Source organism: Petaurus breviceps, unplaced genomic scaffold (assembly GCF_028583685.1).
Source record: "Petaurus breviceps papuanus isolate PSGF00001 unplaced genomic scaffold, PetGlider_PUasm1.0 38, whole genome shotgun sequence".
In the NCBI taxonomy this organism is placed as follows: Eukaryota; Metazoa; Chordata; class Mammalia; order Diprotodontia; family Petauridae; genus Petaurus; species Petaurus breviceps.
The window spans coordinates 92,622,354-92,647,661 of record NW_027186304.1 but is presented as its reverse complement, the minus strand read 5'-3'; the positions used below and the strand labels follow the sequence as shown (position 1 = coordinate 92,647,661).

Genomic DNA, 25,308 nt, shown 5'->3' with positions numbered 1-25,308 from the left:
CACCCCCATAAATAACAAGTATTTCTAAAAAGCACCAACAAAGTCCAGCAGCAAAAGACAGAGAAATTCCATTTAAAATAGCAATAGACAATATAAAACACTTGGGAGTCTACCTGCCAAGACAAATCCAGGAACTATATGAATACAATTACAAAACACTTTTCACACAAAGTCAGCTCTAAACAATTGGGGAAAATATTAATTGTTCATAGGTAGTCCAAGTCAATATGATAAAAATGACAATTATATCTAAATTAATTTACTTATTCAGTGTCACACCAATTAAACTATTAAAACTTATTTTGTAGAGCTAGAAAAAAAATAATAACAAAATTCATCTGGAAGAGCAAAAGGTCAAGAATATCAAGGGAATTAATGGGGAAAAAATGTGAAGGAAGGTAGATTAGCAGTACCAGATCTGAAACTATATTCTAAAGTGGTAATCATCAAAACAATCTGATATTAGTCAAGAAATAGAGTAGTGGATCAGTGGGACAGATTAGGTACATAATACACAGTAGTAAATGGCCATAGTAATCTACTATTTGATAAACCATAAGATCTAAGCTTTTGAGATAAGAACTTACTATTTGACAAAAACTTCTAGGAAAACTGGAAAACAGTTTGACACAAACTAGGAATAAACCAACATCTCACACCGTATATCAAGATAAGGTAAAAATGGGTATATGATTTAGACATAAAGGGTGATACCATGGACAAAATAGGGGAACATGTAATAGTTTACCTGTAAGGTCTATGAATAAAAGATAGGGAGTATTATGAAATGTAAAATGGATAATTTTGATTATATAAAATTTTAAAGGTTTTGCACATTTTTGTTGTGTTTTCTTTTACAACATGAGTAATATGGAAATACATTTTGCATAACACAGGTATACCTATATCAATTTGCTTACCATCTCAAGCATGAGGGAGGAGAAGGAGGGAGAGACTTTGGAACTCAAAATTTAAAAAAAAAATTCATATCAAATTTTTTTTAATATGCCAGTGGGAAAACATTAAGTTTTTAAAAAAGAGTCAACAGCTTGGTAAAAGAGGTGCAAAAATACTGAAGAAAATAACATCTTCAAAAACAAAATTCACCAAATGGTAAAAAAGGCACAAAAATCCACTGAAAAGAAAAATTCCTTAAAAAGTAGAATTGATCAAATGGAAAAAGTACAATATATCACTGAAGAAAATAATTCCTTAAAAATCAGAATTGGGCAACCAGAACTAATAACTTCCTGAGACATCAGGAAACAATAAAACAAAATCAAAAGAATGAAAAATAGAAGAATATGTGAAATATCTCATCAGAAAATTAAGTGACCTGGAAAACAGATCAGTGAGAAATAATTTAAGAATTATTGGACTACATGAAAACCTTGATCAAAAAAAAGACCCTAGACATTGTATTTCAAGAAATTATCAAGGAAACTGCCCTGATATCCTAGAACCAGAAGGTAAAACAGAAATTGAAATAATCTACTGTTCATTTCCTGAAAGAGAGCCCAAAATGAAAACTTCTGGAAATATTACAGCCAAATTCCATGACTACAAGTTCAAGAAGCTAATATTGGAAGAAGCCAAAAAGAAATAATCCAAATAGCATGGATCCACAAAAATTTAGCAGCTTCTACATTAAAATATCAGAGGCCTTGGAAGATGATATCCCAAAGGGCAAAGGAGCTAGGATTACAACCAAGAATAACTGTAGCATCAAGGAAAAAAAACACAGAAAAACTGAATGTAATCATTAAGGGGAAAATAAACAGCTATTCAATGAAATAGAGGACTTTCAAGCATTCCTGATGAAAAGACCAGGGTTGAATAGAAAATTTTACTTTCAAAAACAAAACTCTAATTACTATTGATTAGAAAAATGCAAATTAAAACAACTCTGAGGTACCACCTCACACCTATCTGATTGGTTGCTATGACAGAAAAGGAGAATGACAAATGTTGCAACTGATGTAGAAAAATTGGGACACTGATGCATTATTACAGGAGTTGTGAATGGATCCAACCATACTGGAGAGCAGTTTGGAACTATGCCCAAAGAGTTATAAAATTATGGATACACTTTGACCCAGCAATATCATGACTAGGTCTATATCCCAAAGAAGTCAAAGAAAAAGGAAATCTAGAGCAAGATTTCATCAGCATTCTCATCAGCATTACTACTAATAATATAGAAGTGGCCATTTATAATAATAGCCAATATTCACATAGTACTTTAAGGTCTGTAAAGTGCTTTACAAATATTGTCAGTAGAGATTGGAAGGTCTTCAGTCAAATTTTGAGTCTGGTTGAAAAAACATTATATCATCAATTTGTTTGAAGATTGGTTTTGTGGTTATTTTTCCATTCTTAAAAACATAACTAATAACAGCTGACATTTATAAGTTGTTTTAAGGTTTGCAAAGTTAATCAACCTCTGTCAACCTCAGTTTCCTTATCTATAACATGTTGATAATAATAGCATCTACCTTATATGGATGTTGTAAAAATCAAATGAAAAAAATATATTTAAAACACATTGCAAAACCTGAAGCACAATATATACACTAGTTATTATTATTATTACCATTGTTGTTGTTGTTGTTGTTAGTATTATGGGATTTATCCAAGGTATCACAGCCATTCTGTGTCAGAGACAGGGTGTGAATCCAAATCTTCATGACTCCTAGCCTATTACCCTATCCACTCTGGTACCACTGTCTTTCTGATTTAAAGCTTACAGGTAAAAAACATTAAATATATTTCTCTGATTTTCAATTATCCCATTCCATTTCTATTACATGGCTGCTCCATTGGCTATTTTATTTTTGTTTGTTTTTGTTTTGTTTTCATTTTTTTCAGTTAACAAAAAAATCTATCTGCTTTCTCATTTCTTCTCTCACTTGAAAAAAATGAAGACCCTTGTAACAAATATGCATAATCAAACAAAATAAGTTCTTGCATTGCCCATATCCAAAACTTCAGGCACATCATATCATTCCCATGAGTCCTTTCTGTTTTGTTTTCATTGTCACGATACGCCATTTGGGAATCCACAAGGAAGGCAAAATTCTGATTTAGGAATACCAATCAGACTAAATCATCAGGCTTATATCAGTGATAATAAAAGAGAATTTCATATATTGAGATAATCTAGAATCAGTGGATATCTTTATGCCCTGGGTGACTTTGTCTATATTACTTCATCCCATTGAGCATGTGTCTTCATTTGTAAAATAAGAGAATTGGTCTAGCTGACTACTGAGGTCCCTTGCAAATAAAAATATATCTTCCTATGGAGATTCCTTAGGCCTGTATAGGTACTGCCACCATCTGTTTCCAACTTTTCTTTCCAGCTTAATTTTCCTTTACACACCATTATATACTCTTTGCTTCAACCAGACTAAACATTTGTGCATCTTATAACATATCTTCTGTTTTCAGCATCACTGGGGCTGAGGCTCATATCATTCCCTCCAGCTGATGTGTCTTCCTCCTCTTCCTCCTCTCTATTAACGGGACAACTATCTTTCAGCATCCAGTTTAAACATCACTTTTATCATGAAACCCTTCCACAGTTCCTCATCTGACGAACTGCTCTTTCCCTCATCTGAGTGAGTTTTCCCCTCCTCTGACACCCAGTCCCCCTTTGAATCTCTCAGTGCATTATTCAACTTTGTCTTACAATTATTTATGTACATGTTTTATTTCTTCTCCAAGATTATAAATCACTTGAGGTCAGGAACCATGTCCTACTCACTTTTGTTTCTTTCACAGTGCCTATCCCTGTGGTGCCTTCTGCTAAGGAGGCACTCTGAATGAAAGCAGTGTCTATATATACATATATATATATATATATATATATATATTTAAAGAGAGAGAGAGAGAGAGAGCTGGAAGGAACCTCACAGGCCATATCGCCCAACAGTCTCCATTTTACAGATGTGGTAACTGAAGAGGAACACCATCAGGTGATTTGACCTAGCATGTAGAGTACTAATATCAGAGGCAGGAATCTGAACCCAGGAATCAATGAATGAATGAATTTGACTTCTGAATGAATCAGTTATACCCTTTGTGAAGTATTTCTAGAGGGTCTCAAGTACTAGTATAAGAAGCTTGGACTTAGAGGTAACTAGGAGCCCTAGATGATTAATAATAATAACTAACATTTATATAACATTTACAATGTCCTAGGCACTTTACAATTATGACCTCATTTCATTCTCAGAACTATCCTTTAGGGTAGGTGCTATTATTAACCTCACTTTACAGACTTACCCAGGGTCACACAGGTAGGAAGTTTCTGAGACCAGAGTTGAACTCAAGTCTTCCTGACTCCTAGGCAGCTAGGTGGCACAGTGGATAGCTTGCCAGACCAGGAGTCAGGAAAACCTGAGTTCAAATCCAACCTTGGACACTTACAAGCTGTGTGACCCTGGGCAAGTAACTGAACCCTGTCTCGGTTTCCTCATCTGTAAAATGAGCTGGAGAAGGAAATGGCAAACCACTCCAGGATCCTTGCCAAGAAAACCCCAAGAGTCGGACAGAACTGATCAGTAACAAAAACAGCTTCCTACCTCCAGGCCTCGGGCTTTATCCACTGCATATTGCTTGTAGCTGCATCTTCTATTTATTTTTCTTGGAATTCATTCCAATATTTGCTACCCTATCTCCCAACACACTCACAAGTACATTTTATATTACCCTTTGGTAGCTAAAATGAGCCACATTCAGCAGAGATGTGGACACCATCTCACATTTCATAGGGCTTGTAGTTTCTGTCCCTTCACACTTCTGTTCTCATTCACACGCATAACCTCTCTCTTGCTTATTCTTATTCAGTAGCATCTCTCTCACTGTCTGGTTTGTGAATTATGTGTCTGCTTTCTGTTTTCTGCCAGTACATTTGCTCCTCACCAGTTGGTCATTTTTCATCAGTAAAGATACACAGTCATCACAGTTACTGGTTATCCTCCCATGGTTCCAGATTAAAAGCATATTTATTTTTTGCTCGTGCATTTAACCCCTATTCCACCTCATTTCTCACCACTTCTGGATTCAAGATGGTCCAACTCAAATTTAGATTCTTTTTTTAGATACCATGAGACAGTATGGTATAATGAATAGAAATCTAATGCCACAATCAGGGAGACTTGGATTAAATGCAACTTCTCACACATACTGGCTATGTTACCTTGGGAAAGTCACTTAACTCCTCAGTGCCCTGTGCAATTGTCTAAGACAATACATCACAAAACAGTTGTTCATTTGCTCCCCTTGGGAGGACTTTCCTTACCAGGAGTTCTTTACACAGATAAAACAAATTGTTGACCTCTACCTCTTCCAAAAGTTCTATTCTAGGTTCTATTCTTTCTATTTAATACTTCATCATCCAAGTTAATATACCAGAAAAGAAGCTGCCAATTGCATGTTAATGAGGCATATGGAAAAATAAACTACAACTTGCTTTTCTAGAGACACACTGCATTATTTTGATACTGAAAGTCACTTTGGCTCAATTGATTTGATTATATCATCTTACACTTGGGGAGAGTAAAAAATATAGTATTATTTCACAGTAATTTAAGATCATAACTAAAATTTTCAGTTTCCCCTATTTTCTTCAAGATTCAGATTTTTCTATGTATTCATATCCTGAGATTATTCTCATGTTTTCCCTTTGCTATATTGCATCTAGTAGATCTTGGTGGGAATAATTGAAAAAAGAATGTTATAGCTAATATCAAGAATGACCAGACTGTTTTTAAGAGGGAGAAAAATAAAACTTCAAATAGATTCTGTTTGTTTTCTACATGAGGACATGAATTATTTCAACTATTCCTTTTAGGCAAAGATTTTAAAAAATCAAATTTTCTAATTAAAGATAGCCTGGTCTTAAAACCAATACCATATTCATCTCAATAAGTGATGCTCTAAGGGTCTGTTTCAAATCAAATGTCCATAATAATTTTCTAAGTTCTATTAGTTACCTTCACTGACCATGAGATATTGGTACCCATTCATTTTAAAGGTTATGGACGTTGTCTTTTATTGTGACTTTATTCCCCTTCAGGAAAATGTAGAAGGTTCCACTGAGAAAATTCTCAACAGATATTTTTACTCAAAACAAAAAGGGGGGGGGAGTTAAGCAGATAAGCAAAAAGGGAAAAAAGAATGGACTGACCCTGAAAATTCTGTTACCTAGAGCAACGGTCTACAAACATTTTTGAAATGCCACCCCTATCAATAAAACAGTCTTTGGAATGCTCCCCCAATATGTCCTTATTTATTCATTTATGTTATATATAATATACTACTGTATTAACATATTAAAATATTATGTAAAAGTAAAAATTGAAAAAGGTTGAGACAAAAATGAAATAATAATTGACCCTAATGTCAATAGGTAGTTACTAGAGTTTATTGGAAGGGGGTGGCAAAATTAAAGGGGAGAGAATGAGCACTTATATAGTACTTCCTTTGTGCCAGGCACTCTTCTGAATGTTTTATAAATGTCATTTCATTTGATCCTGACAACACCCCCTGCAAAGCAGGTGCTATTATTTCCACCAGGGTGTATGGGGTATTCAGGGAGGACTAGCACCTCTGCCATAATGACTTGCCAAGTCCATTCTAGGGCTATTTATCCATCCTTGATATCCACCTATCATCTAACTCTTACCTTTGGTTCCAAGGAGCTCTAGCATGCACAGCAGCCATACCCCAGCAAAACTGTCTTGGTAAATGGGCTAAACCAGGTTGAGGGTTAGCCCTCAAACTCACCAGTGAGCTAGGGGGATATCTACCCCAAGCATGCAAAGACTTCCCCCAGAAGAATGTCCAATTAAGAACATTTTTTCAGTGGCCATGAAAGCAGCTGAAGCACTTGGTGCTGTGGATTGCTTAGAGCTTGGTCACACATTGAAGACTCCAAGGTCATCCCCTGCATCCTGCGCCATCACCAGTTATCTTGACTTATGTCTTGCCATTGGACTTTGATGACTCTGAAAGAGAGAGTGAGGCTGATGACTACGTGCAAGTCAAGACATCTGATGACTGACATGTTAGACCTATACTTTAGGAAAATCACTTTGTCCCCTATATATGGAGGATGAATCAAGAGAGGAGTTAGGAAGCTATTATAAAAATCAGGTAGAGAAGTGTTAAGGGCCTGAACTAGAGTGTTTGCTATGTGTAATGGAAATGCAAATTTAAAGATCTTCCCTGCCCGTAGGCCCTTTGATAGGCTTAAGAGACTCTGAGAACCTTCCTTGATTTGAAAATATACTCTGCCCCCTAATAGGCTGAATGTGGTCATGTGGAGCCTGTGGCAGGAGGCTTGGTTTTCAGGAATGCCCACACCTTGATGCTATGTGATTGGGCAGTGGGTCAAGAGGGTGGTTACATTCTCTGACCCAGGAGAAGGCTATATAATCCCTGATGTGAGGCTTTGCTTTGGGGCTCACTTTGAGAAGTGTTGTGTGATTTGACCAGATGAGACTCTGGGCAGCCATTGAGAGCCCCCCTGCTTTGAAAACCCAGATGTTGATGCTTCCCTCTCTGGTAACTGTGATTAGGTATGGATGTATGTAATGGTTGGGCAGTATGGAAGCCTGTCTGCTTGATATGTTTTTCTGTTTTGTTGTAACTTCTGTCTGTATACTCTGAAGTTCAGGATGCTGACCTTTTTCCCCTGAACTAGGTAAATGATAGATGTTTGATTGATTAAAGTAAGCTTGTTAACCCATTTTGAGTTGCTTTCCTTTAGAAAAGCAGATCTAAGAACCTGTGTTGGCAGCCACTTGGGATTCTGGGGTGCTTGCTGCTACACTGTGTGAGTAGAGAGAAGGGGAAATGTGCAAGTGATGTCATAAAAGAATCAATGACAAAACTTGGTAACTGATGGTATATGTGAGACAGGGAATAAAAAGGGGGTAGTAATAAGCAATTAATATCTGCTCTATACCAGGCACCATGCTAAGCACTTTACAAAATGAGAGTAAGGAACAAAGGATAACATCAAATTATGAACCTGAGTGACTGAAAGAATGGGGTGCAACTGACTATAACAATAATAGGGAAAGTCCAAAATGAGATGGGTTTAAGGGAAAAGATTTCAAGAGACACAGCTCAAAAGTCATCCATGCCAACTCCTCCTGTGCAACTCTCTCTAGCCTACCCCATACAAAAAAGGGGTCTCAGAGTGACACTTGCATCATTCACATAGTGATCTGGGGAAGAGTTGGGTGTGCTAGAGGGGTGAGGCATGGGACACAGCTACTTTTATGAGTGCCTAGGTAGAGGTTAGGTTAAAACTGCCTTGACAGTTCCCCCAATTAATAAATGGTCAAAGGATATGAACTGGCAATTTTTAGATGAAGAAACTAAAGCTATCTATAATCATATGAAAAAATACTCTAAATCACTATTGATTAGAGAAATGCAAATTAAAACAACTCTTAGGTGCCATATCACACTTATCAAGATTAGCAAACATTAAAAAAAAACAGGAAAATAACAAATTCTGGAGAAAATATGGGAAAATTGGAACACTAATGCATTGTTGGTGGAGCTGTGAACTAATCCAGCCTTTCTGGTGAACAATTTGGAACTATGCCCAAAGGGCTATAAAAATGTGCATACTCTTTGACCCAGCAATACCACTTCTAGGGCTGTATCCCAAAGAGATCATAAAAATGAGAAAAGGACTCCCATGTACAAAAATATTTATAGTAGTTCTTTGTGTGGTGGCCAAGAATTGGAAATTGAGGAATGCCTATCAATTGGAGAATGGCTGAACAAGTTGTGGTATATGAATGTTATGGAATACTATTGTGCAATACGAAATGGTGAACCTGGAAAGACTTATATGAACTGATACTGAGTGAAGTGAGCAGACCCAAGAAAACATTGTACACAGTAACAGCCACATTGTGCGATGACTAACTTTGATAGACTTAGGTCTTCTCAGCAATGCAAGAATCCAAGACAACTCCAAAAAACTTGTGACAGAAAATGTTATCCACATCCAGAAAAAGAACTATGGAGTATGAATGCTGATTGAAGCATACTATTTGCTCTCTTTTTTTTTTGTTGTTTTGTTTTGTTTCTTCTTTCTCATAGTTCCTCCCATTAGTTCTAATTCTTATTTACATGACTAATGTGAAAATATGTTTAATAAGAATGTGTATGTAGAGCCTATATCAGATTGAACACCATCTTGAGGAAGGGAAAGAGAAGGGAGGCAAAGAAAATTTAAAACTCAAAAGCTTATGGATATGAATGTTGAAAATTAAAAATTAATTAATTTTTAAAATACAATATTTAAAAAGGGGAAAAAAAGAAATTAATATCTTAAAAAAATCTTCCTTTACAGGCTGCCATAAGGTTAGAAGGGGAGAGGAGAAGATGGAATGAGAGATGGCTAGGGGATAAGGGTAGGTGTGATTGTGTCGAAAATAAGCCCATAATTTCTACCAAAGCACAGGAGGATTTGGATTTGACTCATCTTCCCATCCTCTAATTATTTGATCACAGCCCTAGGTCCCACTTTGAAAACCACCAGCATAAAGAATTAAATTATTAACATACATTTTTCCAAAGTAATTTTCTTTTTATTCTCTTCCATTAATGGATGAATAAAAAAATTTACTTAGTGTTTACTATGTGCAAAGCACTGTAATATGTGCTAGGGATATAAATAAAAAGGACAGTCCCTGTGAAAAAGAAGCTCTCCCAAGGCGGGAAGAGGGAGTCAGCACATATATAGGAGATTTCAGTCAGTCAAAAGGAGAGACCTAGCTGTCTACAGAGTACAGTGGCAAAGCAAATAAGAATGCATCTTCTTTGGTGTCATTTGCATTGTCACTGTTTCCGATGCTGTACCACATAACAGTGCCAAGAGTTTAGGAATTAAGAACTTTCTTTTACAAGTCTTCAGTAGCTGTACAATAGCTTCAATAGCAATACAAAGGTTGCTTAGTTGGACAATAGCTGTTTGGCAAGGGTGGAATCAGGCTGATTCCCCTAGTAATTTCTGTTATCTGTGGGGCTCTTGGTCTTATCAGTCCATCAGTAAAAGTTGGTCAGTAGCTGGTATTGGTGTTGATGAAGATGGCAAGTCCCTTCTCCACAGAGACAGGATCACTAGATGAGAGCTATTAGGCCAGGGTGGTGTAATGGTAAGGGAATTAAAAAATCTTTCCTGCTGCTTAATGGGCCTCACTTGGAGCCCAACAAGAGAGGCTTGCTTAGAGGAGGCTTGTTTTTTTCAGGAAGGCCCATATGTTTTGTTACTTTGTAATTAGGCAGTGGGTCACAAAGGTTGTGATGTCGTCTGACCCTGAAGAAGGATATATAAACTCTGAGGTGAGGTTTTGCTTTGGGCCTCACTTATGGGAAGAGTTGTGTGATTTGGCCAGATGAGATTCTGGGCAGCCATTGAGCCCTCTGGCTTTGAAAACCCTGATGCTGGTGCTTCTCTTTCTGGTAACTATGTATGTAATGGTCAGACAGTTAGAAGCCCTGTCTATTGAACTGTTGAATTTTGTTATTTTCTCTGTATTTTTTGTCTGCTTGTAATTTCTGTTTGTATTGTCTGAAGTTCAGGGTGCTGACTTTTTCCCCTGAACTAAGTGAATGATTTTATATATATATGTTGGATTAAAGTAAGATTGCTAACCCGTTTTGAGTTGCTTTCCTTTAGAAAAGCAGATCAAAGAACCTGTTCTAGTGGTATCCTGGGTATGCTAGGGTGCTTGCTGTTACAGGTGGAAACAGGAACAGTATTTGGGGGGACACTGCTACTCCTGGAACTTTGGTGAAAAGTATTCTAGGATGTTTCTAAATGAGTACAAATAAAAAGAAAACTCCTCAATGCCTTGTTCATAACCATCTGTAGATGATTAACTTCTTTTGTGAAAAGACTAAGTATAATCCTTTCTATGACAAAGACTCTTGGTGCAGGTAAGGGGGCTTATTTCCAGCAGTTTGTCAAATGAACTTCCATCTAGGTGTCCTCATGTGGGAGGCAACTTTGTGGAGTCCACTCAACCATTTGATACACAAGCCCACTTGTATGCAACGTGCCCATGTTACATACTTTTGTCTCAGAATTGGGATCTAATTAAATGAACACAGTAGATTTTTTTTTTCCTTTCTGTGATCATAATGGTGAATGGCGATGATGCTGCCAATTGAATAGGAAACATAAAAGAGAAGTCCAAGGGGGTCAGCACTGCTTTGTATTTTCTCAAGAAAACATTGATTATATTTCTCTAAGACTTTTCCACAAAGTAGAAAGTAATTATTAATATGTTGGCAGATTTTCTTTCTGCTTGAATCAACAAACAGCTTATAAATCCCAGGAGGCATCATGGTGCATTTCAGAAAAGAAAAAAATATCTGTACAGAGGGTCTTTCATTTAATTATGGAAAGAGGAGTAGTGATGTCTAATCTTAACCTTAGGGACAAGGAACAAAAACTCAGTTAGGGCCTATTAACAAATAATTGCCTTGCTTCTGTGAAAATGTCTTGTTTTCCAAAGCAATTTTATATTTTGTGGATGTTTTTCATTAGAGCACAAAGGAACAGCATCTATTGGAAAGTATGTGACTAATGTAGTGTGACTATCAAGCAAGATTCTTGAGAACACAAGGTAAACTCTCCAGAAGGTGGAAAAACAAATAGATCTAGTCAATTACGTGGGCAAAATGGCCCAGGGAAAATATTGAGAGAATATGAAAATTAATGAATGTAGGAAATCCAATTTGTATAACAAAGCCAAGCAAATTCAGAGAGAAAAAGCAGCAGTGATGCTTCTGCTGGATGTTTCCCGTGCACAGAGCTTTATCTATAGTTAGCACTTAATACATTTTCATTCACTCACTCATTCATTCATCTGAGTTTGAAATTTTCTGTAGTCTTCTAATCAGATTTAACATAACATAATCTTATGAACTGCTGCTCAAGATTTTAAGATGGATGTCAAAGAATGAAAAATAGGAACTTGAGAGGGAAGTTAAAAGGGTTCTCTCCTTGGGGATAAGGTTTTCTATAAAAGAAGGTTCATCTGGGGTACTCTAACACAACCGGGAAACTTTGTATTCAATTCATTCATACATTTGAGTTGTTGGAATTTTAGGAAAAGATTTTAATCCTGCCCAGAGTCATATTTTTCCCAAAGAAAAATTAACAATTGATGGAACTTTTAATGTCATTCAGTCTTCATGTAGCCAAATGTACCAATGCGAAGCTTTGGGGGAAAGATAATGAGCTCAGTTAGGGACATGTAAGACTTAAGTTTTCTATGAGACATCTAGTTTGAGATGTCCATAGGCAAGTGGACAAAAAAAATGTTATGGATTTTGTAGAAGGGTTTCTTGATGATAGAGGGGGTGGCAAATGATGAGCTATGAGGCCAGCTATGAGATCTTGTGATTCTGCAACATATACTGCATATAAAACAGGGTTTTTCTGATGTTTGCCAGAAATGACTCAGGTGTAATGAATTAATGAGGCTACGGGGAAAGCAGGAAATGTTTGTGGGCAGACATTTCTCAGTCCTCATGTTTCTGTTTCCTTCACCCTTGAAGAGACTTCCTGCCACAAATGTTAAAGATTTGAGGCAGAAAAGAGATGCCCATCTGGTCTCCACTTCGGGTTTTCCTTCTGAGCTGCTTAAATGAAGGAGCATCTAGCAGGCAGTGTTGCCAGTGCAGCCAAGTGGGGTAGAGTGAAGTGTGAAATGAGATCCCTCTTGTAGAGAAGGGAGATCCTCATGGAAACTTGGGATACTACAGCCCAGAAGCAGATAGAAAAAAGAAAAATGGATATAGACCACCTGGGAGGGGACTCTAGACTAGAGAGATGAGTGTGCTTTACACCACATGGAGCCAACTCCAGCTCCTACCCCAACTCCTCAGAGCAGTTGCCAAGGAACTCTCAGCAGGCTTTCAAACGTGCCAAACCCCTTTCCCTTATTCTTTCTCCCCTTCTACTGGTTGGGGGAGATAGAAAGAAAGAAGGGTTGATCACAGTAATTCTAATTCTGTAGCTTATTTTTTAACTAATAGTTTTTTGTTTGCTTTTTGCTATGCTACTGGGTTTTTGTTTGTTTTAGATACCTCAATAGATCACCAAGTCCACTGAGAAAAAAATGAAATAAATTGTTGAATCTGGTGAATAGGAATTCATTGGATTATTATTTATTAATATGTTGGCAGATTTTCTTTCTCCTTGAATCAACTATGACTGCTCTATTCATTACATAGTGCCTAGCTTATGGTTTCTATTACCCTTTCTTATTATATGTATTGGGATATGTTTGTTTTTCTGAATTTTGTAACTGCAAATGCTAGCCTTCTTCATCCTGGGAAAAGTAAATAAAGTGATTTTGCTTGCTAGAACATATATACAAAATATAGGCGTTTACAAAAATTTCTATATAGTAATATTAATTAAAATTTCTCCTTGTTAATATCTTTGTTCACTGGAAGTTGATTTTCTCTTTCCTATATAATCTGAACTAGCATTCATACATAGAATCCCACGAGGGGAAAAGCTATAAGCAATCCCATAAAGTATTTAATCCTCATTCTGAAAAATACCATTCTCCATACACAGTCACTTAAGAGCCAAAACTCCCTGGGAAGATTCATGGTCAAATCAATTGACTAGCATCCTACAAGTGTTAATTGTTTCTTGCTTTCTTTTATTTTTACTCTTAAAAAAAGCTGAAAATGACTCTCTTTTCCCCAATTATAGCTTCAAATGCATGGGTCCATCTGGGCTCAAACATCTCCATAGCAACTGGCATCATAGATAAGATTCCCCTTGTTAGCTAACCTTGAGTCAATTGGAAAACATTTCAATTTCATACTACAATTTCCTTAAACAAATTAACATGCTAAAAGATACTAAAGCATAGATCTGAAACTATAAGTACTAAAAAAAATACCTTGTCCTCTTATCAATCACCTTCCTAGAATGTCTGAAAAGGAGGGATCACCTCTAACACACGGCAGAGATGGAACTTTTCCTGGAAAATGTGTAAACTGCTAAGCTATTTTTAGACCTGCCCCACTACCATAGTAAACTACAACACCTCAAACTGGATAAGAGATTTATAGGTCAACAGTATCCATTCCTATATGTAGCCAGCTTCAAAGAATATTCTAATGAACCTCTTTTGGATATTTAAGTGTGGTATGTGGGGTTTCTTTTCCCTTTATTAGTGCAAATCCTAGGTTATCACATAATGTCTAATTTGGAGAATCATTTGACAGCAAAATGAAGGTATTGAAACAAGTAGGAGAATCTCATCAAATGTCCTTATTTTTAAACTCCTTAAACCTAGAGGGACCTCTTTCTAATTGCTACAGGGAGTATCTCTAGGTTAGGGACACAAAGAAAAAGACATCTCCAAATGTGGGAAATGGATTCTTATAGCAGAAAGAATGGGGAATGACTACATTGGTAAATTTTTAACATGTTCTGGGTCATACCCCTAGATCTCTGCAGTGCCTGGAGCCAGCTGCAGCTGCCAGACAAGAGAGCAAAGGCCTACCTGAGTAGAACAAGTAGCCAGAGATTCATCTTGTGAGATGTAAAGGAGACTATAGACATTGGAAAAAGCTTTCATATTTACACTGACTACCTTCTGATGTAGTTGGTAGAACATAGCAGCCAACACCTGATGGCAAAACTCTATACTATAATCCCCAACTAGAACTAATTAAATAATTAATCAGGCATGTGGTCACAGAAAAATAGGGAAAAGAGTCAGATGTGAATAGCTACAGTTTTGGTAACACCACCATGCATGTACCTAGCATGTTCCACATCTATCCAGATGGTTCATAGACCAATAAATTCAGCTCTAATTTCTCTCCTGAGCTCCAGTTCCAGGGTATGTACTGGACATTTAAAATTAGATGTGCCATAGCCACCTTAAACTGCGTATCCAAAACAGAACTTATTATCTTTCTCCTCAAACCCACCCCTCTCCTTATTCTGCCTATGTTGTTCAAGGTACCACCAGCCTTCTACTCATATGGTATCCAAACCGCTGAGTCAACCAACTCTTTACTCTCAGGTACCCCAAATGCCCCTTCAGAGGTCTTTTCTTTTGATGCTACCTCTATAACATCTTTCACCTTTATCTACTTCTCTGCACTCAAATGGCTACAATACTAGTTTAGGTCTCCATTCCCTGTTCCTAATCAGTCTCCCTGTCTCAAATCTCTTCCTTCTCCAATCCATTCTCACATGACTCCCTACCATCTCTAGGATTAAATACAAACTCTCCTTTGTTTGGTATATAAATCTCTTCACAATATGTTGCCAACCTTGCTTTTCAGGCTTATAGCACATTGCTTACCTTCATAATTCTATGGTACAGTTACATTTGCCTTCTTGCTGTTCCTCTATGTTCTCTCTCCTCAACTCTGCCTCCAGGCTTTCCCTAGTGTTCTTCAAGTACCACCTAAAATCTCACCTAAGACCTACTGCCATAACCTTTCTAAATCCATGTCCCCGTGCCTGGAGAAGAATTTAGTTCTCTCATATTTGGAGCTTCTGTTCTAGGGCCCAATCTCATTGATTGGTGATTCTCAACCAGATTGTCAATAGCCTATTTAGCCAACCCTATCCAGTGAAAGACCCTAGAAGACAGAGTATGTTTAGGCTATATGTCCTATCCATGTACCAACATCCATCCAGGCCGTCTCCAAGCCACCTGCTTTCCAGTGATGATCTATACCTCACCAACTGCACCAGCACCCTCCCCCATGAAGCAGAATAAAATTATCTTCCCTAGAGATTTCTCCCCTATAGGTGTTGTCTTCTGTTAAAATATGAGCTCCCTGAGGGGAGAGAACTTCTTTTTTTTTAATCTTTGTATCCCCAGGACATAGCACAGTGTTTGGACCATTGTAAATATTTACTAAATCTTTAATGCATTCATTTATTCATTTGTTCAGCTCCTATTTCCATAGGCTATATCCCCCATATCTGGGATGCCCTTTCTCTTTATCTCTATCTCGAAGATTATCCTAGTTTCCCTCAAAGCTCAAATAAAGGGTCATCTTTTAGAATCAATTAACAAACATTTATTATGCACCAGGCATGATAAGTACTGCTGGATACAAAGATAGGCCCTTGAGTAATTCATAATCTAATTGAAGCATCGATATGCAAACAACTATGCACAAACAAGATTTATACAGGATAAATAGAAAATAATCAACAGAGAGAAAGTACTAGAATTAAGAGAGAGGAGGAAAAGCTTTCTATAAATGGTGAGATTTTAGGTGGTCCTTGAAGAACGCTAGGGAAAGCCTGGAGGCAGAGTTGAGGAGAGAGAACATTCTAGGCATGAGGGACAGCTAATGAAAATCCTCAGAGTTGGAAGATGAAATTGTGTTGTTCAGTGAATAGCTAGGAGACTAGTGTAACTAAATCAAAAAGGACAAGGTGAGGGAGTATAAGAATATTGGAAAGGTGGGAGCATGGTTAAATTATTAATGGTTTTGAATCACTAACAAAAGATTTTATATTTTATCTTTGAGGTCATAGGGAGCCACTAGAGTTTATTGAGTAGGGAGATAACATGGCTAGACCTACCCTTTAGGTAAATCACTATGGCAGCTGAGTGGGGGATGGTGTGAAGTAGGGAGAGACTTGTGGCAGAGAGACCAACCTGAAAGCTATTTCAATAGTCCAGGTGTGAGGAGATGAGGGCCTGCACTACAGAAGTGGCGATATCAGAGGAGAGAAGGGGGCTAATTCAAGAGTTGTTACAAAGATAAAAATCAATAGGATGTGGCAACAGATTGGATATGGAGGACAAGAGTGAGGAGTTGAAGATAATGCCGATGTTGCAAATTTCGGAGACTAGAAGGATCAGGGACAGTAATAAGGAAGTTTGGAAGGGGGAAGGTTAAGAGGAAAAATCAACATGCCAAGTTTAAGACATCTGCAGGATATTCAGTTCTAGGTGTGTAATAGGCACTTGGAAATATGAGACTGGAAGTCAGCAGAGAGCTTCGGGCTGGATATGTAACTCTGAGAATCATCAACATAGAGCTGATAATTGAATCCATGGGAGCTAATAAGAATACCAAGTGGAATATTATAGAAGGAGAAGAGAGCCCAGGACAGAGTCTCGTAGGACACCCATGGTTGATGGGCATGACCTGGGTGAAGATCCAGCAAAGGACACTGAGGAGTGGCCAAATATGCAGAAAGAAAATTACAAGAGTAGTGTCTTGAAAACCTAGAGAGAAGATAGTATCAAAGAGAAGAGGGTTATCAACAGTCTCAAAGGCTGCAGAAAGGTTAGGAAGGAAGAGAACTGAGAAAGGGACAATGGATTTGGCAATTAAGAGGTTATTAGTAACACTATAGAGAGCAATCTCAGAATGTAACAACAATGCAATATTCACAATGCCCGTGGTGACCATAAATATGCTGGTGTAGTTGTGAATTACAAAATGTAACAGGCTCTCCACATGGAGGACAGAGCCAAAGTATTTATCCAAATACCAGAAAGCCAAGTCCCCTAACCAGAAAGTCAAAGTCATTACAGTAGCTATGAAGTTGGTACACATAGTTAATGCAGTGAACACCCACATTCCCAGGCCTTTAAAACAAAACAGGCTTCCTCAGGCAAAGATCTTCCTCTCCTCACTCATGGTAACTGCTCAGCCTACACACTGCTCACTCCCAGAAGTTCTGGCTCCCAGCAGGTTTTGTTCCCTGCAGTTCTTAGCAGAAGTCCTCAGAAGAATTTCTGGCTAGCTCTCAGAAGAAGTTCTGCCACCACAAGTTCTGTTCTGGAAATCTCTTCTCTCTCCAGCCTGAGCCTCTTATTAGCTCCTTCCTGCCCCACCCCTTCCTACTACATCAGTAAATTCATCCCACTATGGGATTCACAAGTTCTGGGTCTTAATACCTTACATAATTATGAACTTGAAACTAAGTGCTACGTACCTGTTAGCTTGCAAGGGGCATAAAGATCTTCAAATCCCATTACCATTACATTCAGCCCCAAGATCTTTCATGTTCCTTACATGGCAAAAATATATTAACAATACATTTCATTACATGGGTTAATGGGAGTTTTAGGAATAACTGGTGTCAACAGAATTTTACAAAAATATAATGATAGCACATAATAAACACAGAAAACAATATTTTAGGGTGGGGCTTAAGCACAAGCTCCCCATCATTTCCCCTCGAAAAAAATGGGTTACCAAAATCTTGGAGTAAGGAGTGAAGGTCTCTTCTTCCATGGCTACTTGCTGCTGAAATTGGATATAGAGCTGTTGCTGTCCCAAGAGGTCCCATTTGAGAGGTACGGTCTTTAGCCAGCATTTGGAATGTGCTTGATGCCAGATCCAGGGGTGACACATCACAGTTGTGGACAGGGCATGACATCCAGCTTAAGCTATCAGGCATCTACAGTTGGAGGGTACCAATCCTGCAGAAAGAAATGTAGCAAACAAGGTGAACAGGCAAAAAGCCAAGAAGAAACAAGGAGACAGTAACCAGAAACAAGGTAAACATAGGATCAGCCATGCTTCTGGAGTCCATGAGCCCACTATTGTAGCCTCACTGACAGAAGAATATATGAGTTAAGGGTACAATTAAGTTGAGGGTGGAAGCCAAACTGAAGAGTTAGGAAGAGAGTGGGGGGAGAAGGAGTTTAGAAACAATAATGGGAGAGACGGGAATAATATCAGGATGGATGAATCAAATGAGGGTTTTTTGAGGATAGGGGAGATAGAGACATGTTTGTAGAAAACAGGGAAGCTGCCAGTGAACAGAGTGAGATTGGAGATAACCAATAGTAAGGATTATAGAGGAAGGGAGTTAAGTTGAAACCAAGTTTGTTGTATAATGAGTAATTATTCTAGAGAGTGTATTTCATGACACCTTTCCTGATAATCTAGATACTATTACCTACCCCCACAAAAATTATCTTGTATTTATTCTGTATTTTGTATATGCTTATAAATGTGCATATTATCTCCTCTGATTGAATTTAAGCTTCTTGAGAGCAAAATCTGATTCATTTTTATCTTTGCATCCCATAATTCTGGTCCTGGTCTGTAACAGACACTAAATAAAAGTTTATTGTTTGACTGAACTACATATATAGACATACAAACATATACGTTTACTATCACAAAAAATGAAATTGATCATATTTAAAACAAAAAACTAATATAATTATGTGGAAGTTGGTTCTGAATCAACTATGTACAGTGAAAGCATGAATTTGTTAGAGGAAAAATCAATATTAGAACTAAAATAGAACAAAAATATGAACGAAGATACGATACAAAACTGCAGCAACTCCAACTGGTGGTGTTCATTTATACACATATATATGTCCTTTCTGTCTCCCCCATTATGAGGAAAATTCCTTACAAGTACGGATTGTTTCATTCTTTGTATTTGTAGTGCTTAGTCAATGCCAAGCACATAGTAGGTACTAAATATATGCTTATTGTTTGATTGATTGTTGAATGGAAAAGAATGGAAAAGGCATCAATATTAAAAATATTGCCTCATAAAATAGCAGAAAAAAAAGTAGAAAGTAAAAAGCTTTTTTAAAGCCTAGGAAGAGACTCAGTAAGAAAAAAAACATCCTAAAGAGATTTAGGATAAATTTGGAAAGGCAACAAACTGACAGAAATTGAAAGACATGAAACATTTTCTATAATAAACACAGTAATCTCTATCATTGCCTCTTTCTTTGTGTGTGGCTTTTAAGGAACTAAGATTTCAACAGACACCTATGGGAAGTATTAAATGCTAGAATTATGGGATCTCAGAGTTGGAAGGGACCTCAAAGTTCATCTAATTCAACTGATCATGAATCCACAGTTCTATAACACATCCCCCAGATGATTGATTACTCCTAGGCTCAAAGACCTCCAGCGATAAAGATAATCACCATCATCACCACTATCACCATCACCATCATCATCCTTGACATGTAGAATAGATAACACTCTAAGGTTGCAAAATCTTTTATTTGCATTATATCATTTGTTCCATACTGGTTCCTCCTTGGAAAACTAATTGTTTTTTATGTTTTTCCTTATATCTACCCAAAATATGCCTCCCTGTACAGTATGGCCCAAAAGATACAGTACAATTTTAAATACCACTCACTGAAAAATTCAATGGTTTGGGGGCTATCCTGTATCTTTTTTCCATTGTTTCTAGTTCTTCCATGGAGAAAGAGGCTTAATCCCTCTTTTATATAAGGTATATTCAAATAGGGGATAGTTGAATATAGGCTATTTACTATCTGTCTACTGAAGCTTCTTTACTACATGCATCTTTCCTGGCCTGCTTTTTGAATAGCTTTTATAAACCTGCTTAGGAGGAGATCTAAGGAGTATTTTCTCCTCTTGATAGCAGAGAGGGCATGTTTCTTGCACCCTCTTAAGCCCAAGGAGGAGAAAAAAAAGGTTCATTTTTTTAAAAATTAATGCTATAGTCATCCTCTAAAGATATAGCTTGTTAAAGAGCCCATTCATGCACTGGATATGAATTAAGGTGGGTAGATGAGTGTAAGTCAACATTAGGATTTTTATGTATTTAATTTGTGATTCTATTTGCATAAGGCTTTTCAATTATGCACATAGCCTGAAGTTATTAGCATCCAAATATTCCTAAATGTAGAGCTATAATAACAAGAGGTTTATAACACATGAAATAGAGTAATCAGGTCGGTTTTTCTTTCCAAGGACTGCTAAGTAGTCATTGTATTTCTAATAAGCTTCTTACCCTATGTGTTAGTGTTGTCACTTGGAAGCCTGGTGCAGATAGGAGTTTAAAGAAGTGTGGAACTTACACTGACCTGGAATGAATACGCTTTTTACAACTGTCCAGTTTATGTAATTGGCCTATTGAGAATTAAATATATTACCACAAAGTGAAACATGATTATTCTGCTTTTGTAGAAATAGCAGGTTTTCATCCTCTCACTTTTCTACCTTCTTCATTTCCATTTAGGCCATTTGAATTCTAATTCTGGTTCTATCACTGATAGGCTATGTAAATATACAAGTGATTTAATTTCTTTGAGCCTTAATTTTATCATCTTTAAAACAGGAAATAATCTCTGCCTGACCCATAGGTTTATTGTCAGAATCAAATATTTTTGTTCCCTCTTCCTCTCATCTTAAAAATCAAAAGCATTTTGCCACCAAAGCTTATTTGTGTGATGCAGAGATGGGGATTAAAACAGCATGATAAATGGCTTTCCACACCAAATTCCTATGGATAATCAACATTTCAAACCATTTAAATATAATTAAACTTTTAAATGTACCTGAAACTGTTTAGTTAAGTGATGATGACTTGATCATGTATCCCTGTGGCCTAGACTTCATATGTAAATATGGTTAACAGAGAGGTTATCATACTTTCTTATTCATTATCCTTTTTAAAAATTATATTTGCTAACATTCTTTTTTTTTAATTCCAAATTTTCTCTCTCCCTCCAGCCTCTTCCCCACTAATTGGGAAGGTGAGCAATGTTACACATCATATATGTAAAGTCAAAGAAAACATATTTCCATATTAGCCACATTAAAGGGGGAAAAAGCAAGAAAAAATAGAGTGAAAAAATATGCTTCGATCTGCACTCAAAGCTCTTTCTGTATGTGGAGAACATTTTTCATCATGAGTCCTTTGGAATTGTTGTGAACCACAGTATTGATCAGAGTAGTTAAGTCTTTTATAGTTGAACATCATTACAATATTGCTGTTACTGTGTACATTGTTGTCCTGGTTCTGCACAGTTCACTTTATATCAGTTCATAAAAGTTTTCCAAGGTTTTTCCAAAATGATCCTACCTCATCATTTCTTATAGCAAAATAGCATTCCATCACAATCATATACCACAACTTGTTCAGCCATTCTTCATTATCCTTCTTTAAAAATAGTTCTTTATTAAAATAGCTGAACATGAGCAGAACTTGCTGTGGCATCAAAGGACCCAAGGTCAAATCCTACCTCAGATGGTAATCATAGTCACATAATAATCTTCCTGGTTCACTGTAACATGAAAGGAATGGACTAAAAAGTCCTTGAGGTCCCTCCCAGTTCTGTATCTATAACATTCTGATCTCTGATCCTAGGAACAAATCTGATATGATGAGAAATGGTAGAAAGAGTACTGGAGTTGGATTAAAAAAAAAAAAGATCAAATTGTGGTTCAGACATGTTCAAATTATCTGGCCATGGAAGAGTTTCATCACCTCTGTGATCCTGTGTCCTCCTCTATAAAGTGGTATTAGTTACACGCACAAGGGTTGTTGTGAGGAAAATACTCATGAGGGTCAAGGATTAAATGAAAGAAAAGTCAAGGGAATAAGATGGCAGTGGGATGGTTAAGGAGGCGAAGCACTCCAAAAGGGACTTAGGAGCTGGCTTTTTCCCCAATCACACACACTCTTCCATCTTGCCCCATTTGAAATACCCACATCTCCCACACACAACCCCTCTCAAGGCTCTCCCACAATGACAGGTAACAGAGAATTCCTAGGCTTGGGGAAGTACTTCACCCTCCCTAGGACAGGAAAGCTCCTATGGGTACCTGGAATTCCTGAAATCTCCTCTAGTCCCCTCCAGCATAGGCCACCACACTTTCAACCTGCTGCCCAATTCTAGCGTGTTTTGGCAAAGTTTGAGACACAGAGGAGAGCATGACTTTGGGAGAAAACAGAAGTCCCCAGAATGTGGAGAGTCTAACCATAGTCGAGGAAGATGAGCCCTGTCCAGACTGCCAGTGGTCCCGAGGTTATCCTTCTCCCCAAGTAGCAAAATTTGTTACAAAGTGGCCCCTAAAAGACCACCCTGTGTAAGAAGACCACTGGCTAGGCCAGGATAGGCCATGAGTTTTCTTTGCAGGCTGGGCCACAGCTTGGATTCAAGGAGCCTTGCTAGCCTGACTCTCTGCCTGGAAAAGATCAGGTTCCACTCCCTAGACCCTACCACCAGGCTTCATCACACCTCGAGGCACCACTCCTGCTTTCTTCCCTAGAGAAGTATAATCACTTGTCTGTTGGCCCTGTAAATCTCCCACCGGGCAGTAAAATTTATTTGACAATAATATTGCCCACTCTAAGCCAAAGCTTCATTAGCATTAGTTATTTCTCTGGCAATCAATCTGCCTTGCTAGAGTGCCCTCACACTAATGAAAATCACAGGTGCAGACAAAATATAGAGTCACAAGCTGGGCCATGCTACTGAGTACTCTCAGATCATAAAGAAAGATAAAGGGGGATGATAACAAGATACTAGTAAGTAATTCCAATTCTCTGAAACACAATCACCTGACTCTCTTTACTCTCCTGGAGAGGGACAGCTTAACATAATGTCCTAACCTAGCTTCAGGAAGTCTTATTCCACTAACCCCCCTTCTAGAATAGAACACTACCAGCACTGGCCTCCATGTGAAAGGGCTGACTAAGCTAGAAATACATGTAACACTTTCAGCTTCTGAGAAGGAAAAAAAGCACTTTTTGATATGTATTTAAGTGGTTAGTCCAGTGCCTGGCACACAGTAGGTTTAATAAATGTTAATTGACTACTTTTATTTTGTTACCATTGATGTGAACACCTGACAGTAAGTTGGTTTTATGTAACATGGACAAGAGATCTGATCTTTGATCCTTTGGAATTATGAAATACTTGCTGGTAGAATTCTTGCTTCCTCTTCAGAAATTCAATCCATAGGTTTTCCTAGTCATTTTGTTTTTTCTTTTGGAATCCAAGAATCATTTTGGCTCCCTCTAGTGGTTATATTAAATAAAATACTGTCAGCATTTCATGGGGAGAGCTTTAGAATTGGAAGGGACCCTAACAAAACAATTAGCCAGATTCCATCACTAAACATGAGGAGACATGCTCCAAAAGTGATTGTGTCCTGACAAGGCCCCCACAATGATACAGGGCATAGACAGAGCTTTGGTCCAAGTTTCTTAAAACTCAGATTCTTTCCATTCTACCCCATGAAAAGACTATAATACCTGAAAGTAAATTTTAGTATTTGAATAACTTAATAGGCTATGAGAAAGTTCATTTCTTAAGACCGAAAGATCTAGGGTGGCTAGGTGGCACCGTGAATAGAGCAACAGCCCTGGAGTCAGGAGGACCTAAGTTCAAATTCAGCCTCAGACACTTAACACTTACTATCCATGTGACCTTAGGCAAGTCACTTAACTACAATTACCCTGCCTTCCCCCTCCAAAAAGAAAAGAAAAAAAAAAGAATGAAAGATACTCTAAAATGATCTTAATACATTCTGATTCTAGTGGGGCTGTGTGGTAAAGTGGAAAGAAAGATGTATTTGGACTAAGAGGATTTAAATTCCTGATTTTAATGCTTACTAGTTGCATGAACCTAGGCAAATCATTTTGCTCTTGTCCACAGTTTCTTCATCTGTAAAATGAGGATAGAATAGGGCCCTTTCTCATTTCAAATATATAATTCTATGATCTTATGACTGGGATTTCCATAAAACTAATGAGAGAAAAACTTCTGAAGCTTTGAATGGGTTAGGGAAAATTAGTTTCTACTTCTTGCCCCCCCCTTAAAAAGTAAACTTTAAAGTTGAGAGTAACTCTTTCAAAACTTTGTAACTCTACCTCTGCCCAAATTCCCACACCACAAACAAATCCCACATCCAGAATCAAAGGGTCAGAGCTGAAAGAGATCTCTGAAGTCAAATAGTTCAGACTATATCTAAATAGAAATCCACAACAAATAGTAATATGGTCTTTACTTGAAGTCCTCTGGGAGGAGCCCATTTCCTCCTGAGCTAGGCCATCCCACTTTTGGAAAGGGACAGTTCAGTGGAACAATGGATAGAACACTGGGCCTTAAATAAGGAAGGACTCGTTTCAAATATGACCTCAGATACTTACCTGTGAGATACTGAATAAGTAATTTAACCCCTTTGCCTCAGTTTCTCCAATTGAAAAATGAAGATAATTATAACACCTACTTCCTAGAGTTCTTGTGAGAAATAAATGAGATGATATTTGTAAAATGCTTAGCATAGTAGTAGGTACTATATTAAAATGTCAGTTATTATTATTAGTGTTATTATTGTTGTTACTGTTACTACTCTATTAGAGGTGTGCTGGTACATATTTAATAACAAGCCTTCTCCCCAAAATGTATCTACAACACACTTGTATTATTAACATTTTGTGCATCATTTTTTTAAGTTCAAACAATCAACAAAACAATAAATCATGTCCAGATA

General features: G+C 37.4%; 1 long non-coding RNA gene across 1 annotated transcript in view; it reads right to left on the bottom strand.

The window, feature by feature from the left end:
• LOC138170677 (uncharacterized) overlaps nucleotides 1–25,308 on the bottom strand; it is a 105,795-nt gene that overhangs the window by 47,242 nt on the left and 33,245 nt on the right. The window contains exons 2-3 of the long non-coding RNA XR_011170713.1: nucleotides 18,265–18,491; nucleotides 6,793–7,013 (exon numbers count right to left, since the gene is read on the bottom strand). This is a non-coding gene — a long non-coding RNA (uncharacterized lncRNA). The remainder of the gene's footprint in view (nucleotides 1–6,792; nucleotides 7,014–18,264; nucleotides 18,492–25,308) is intronic.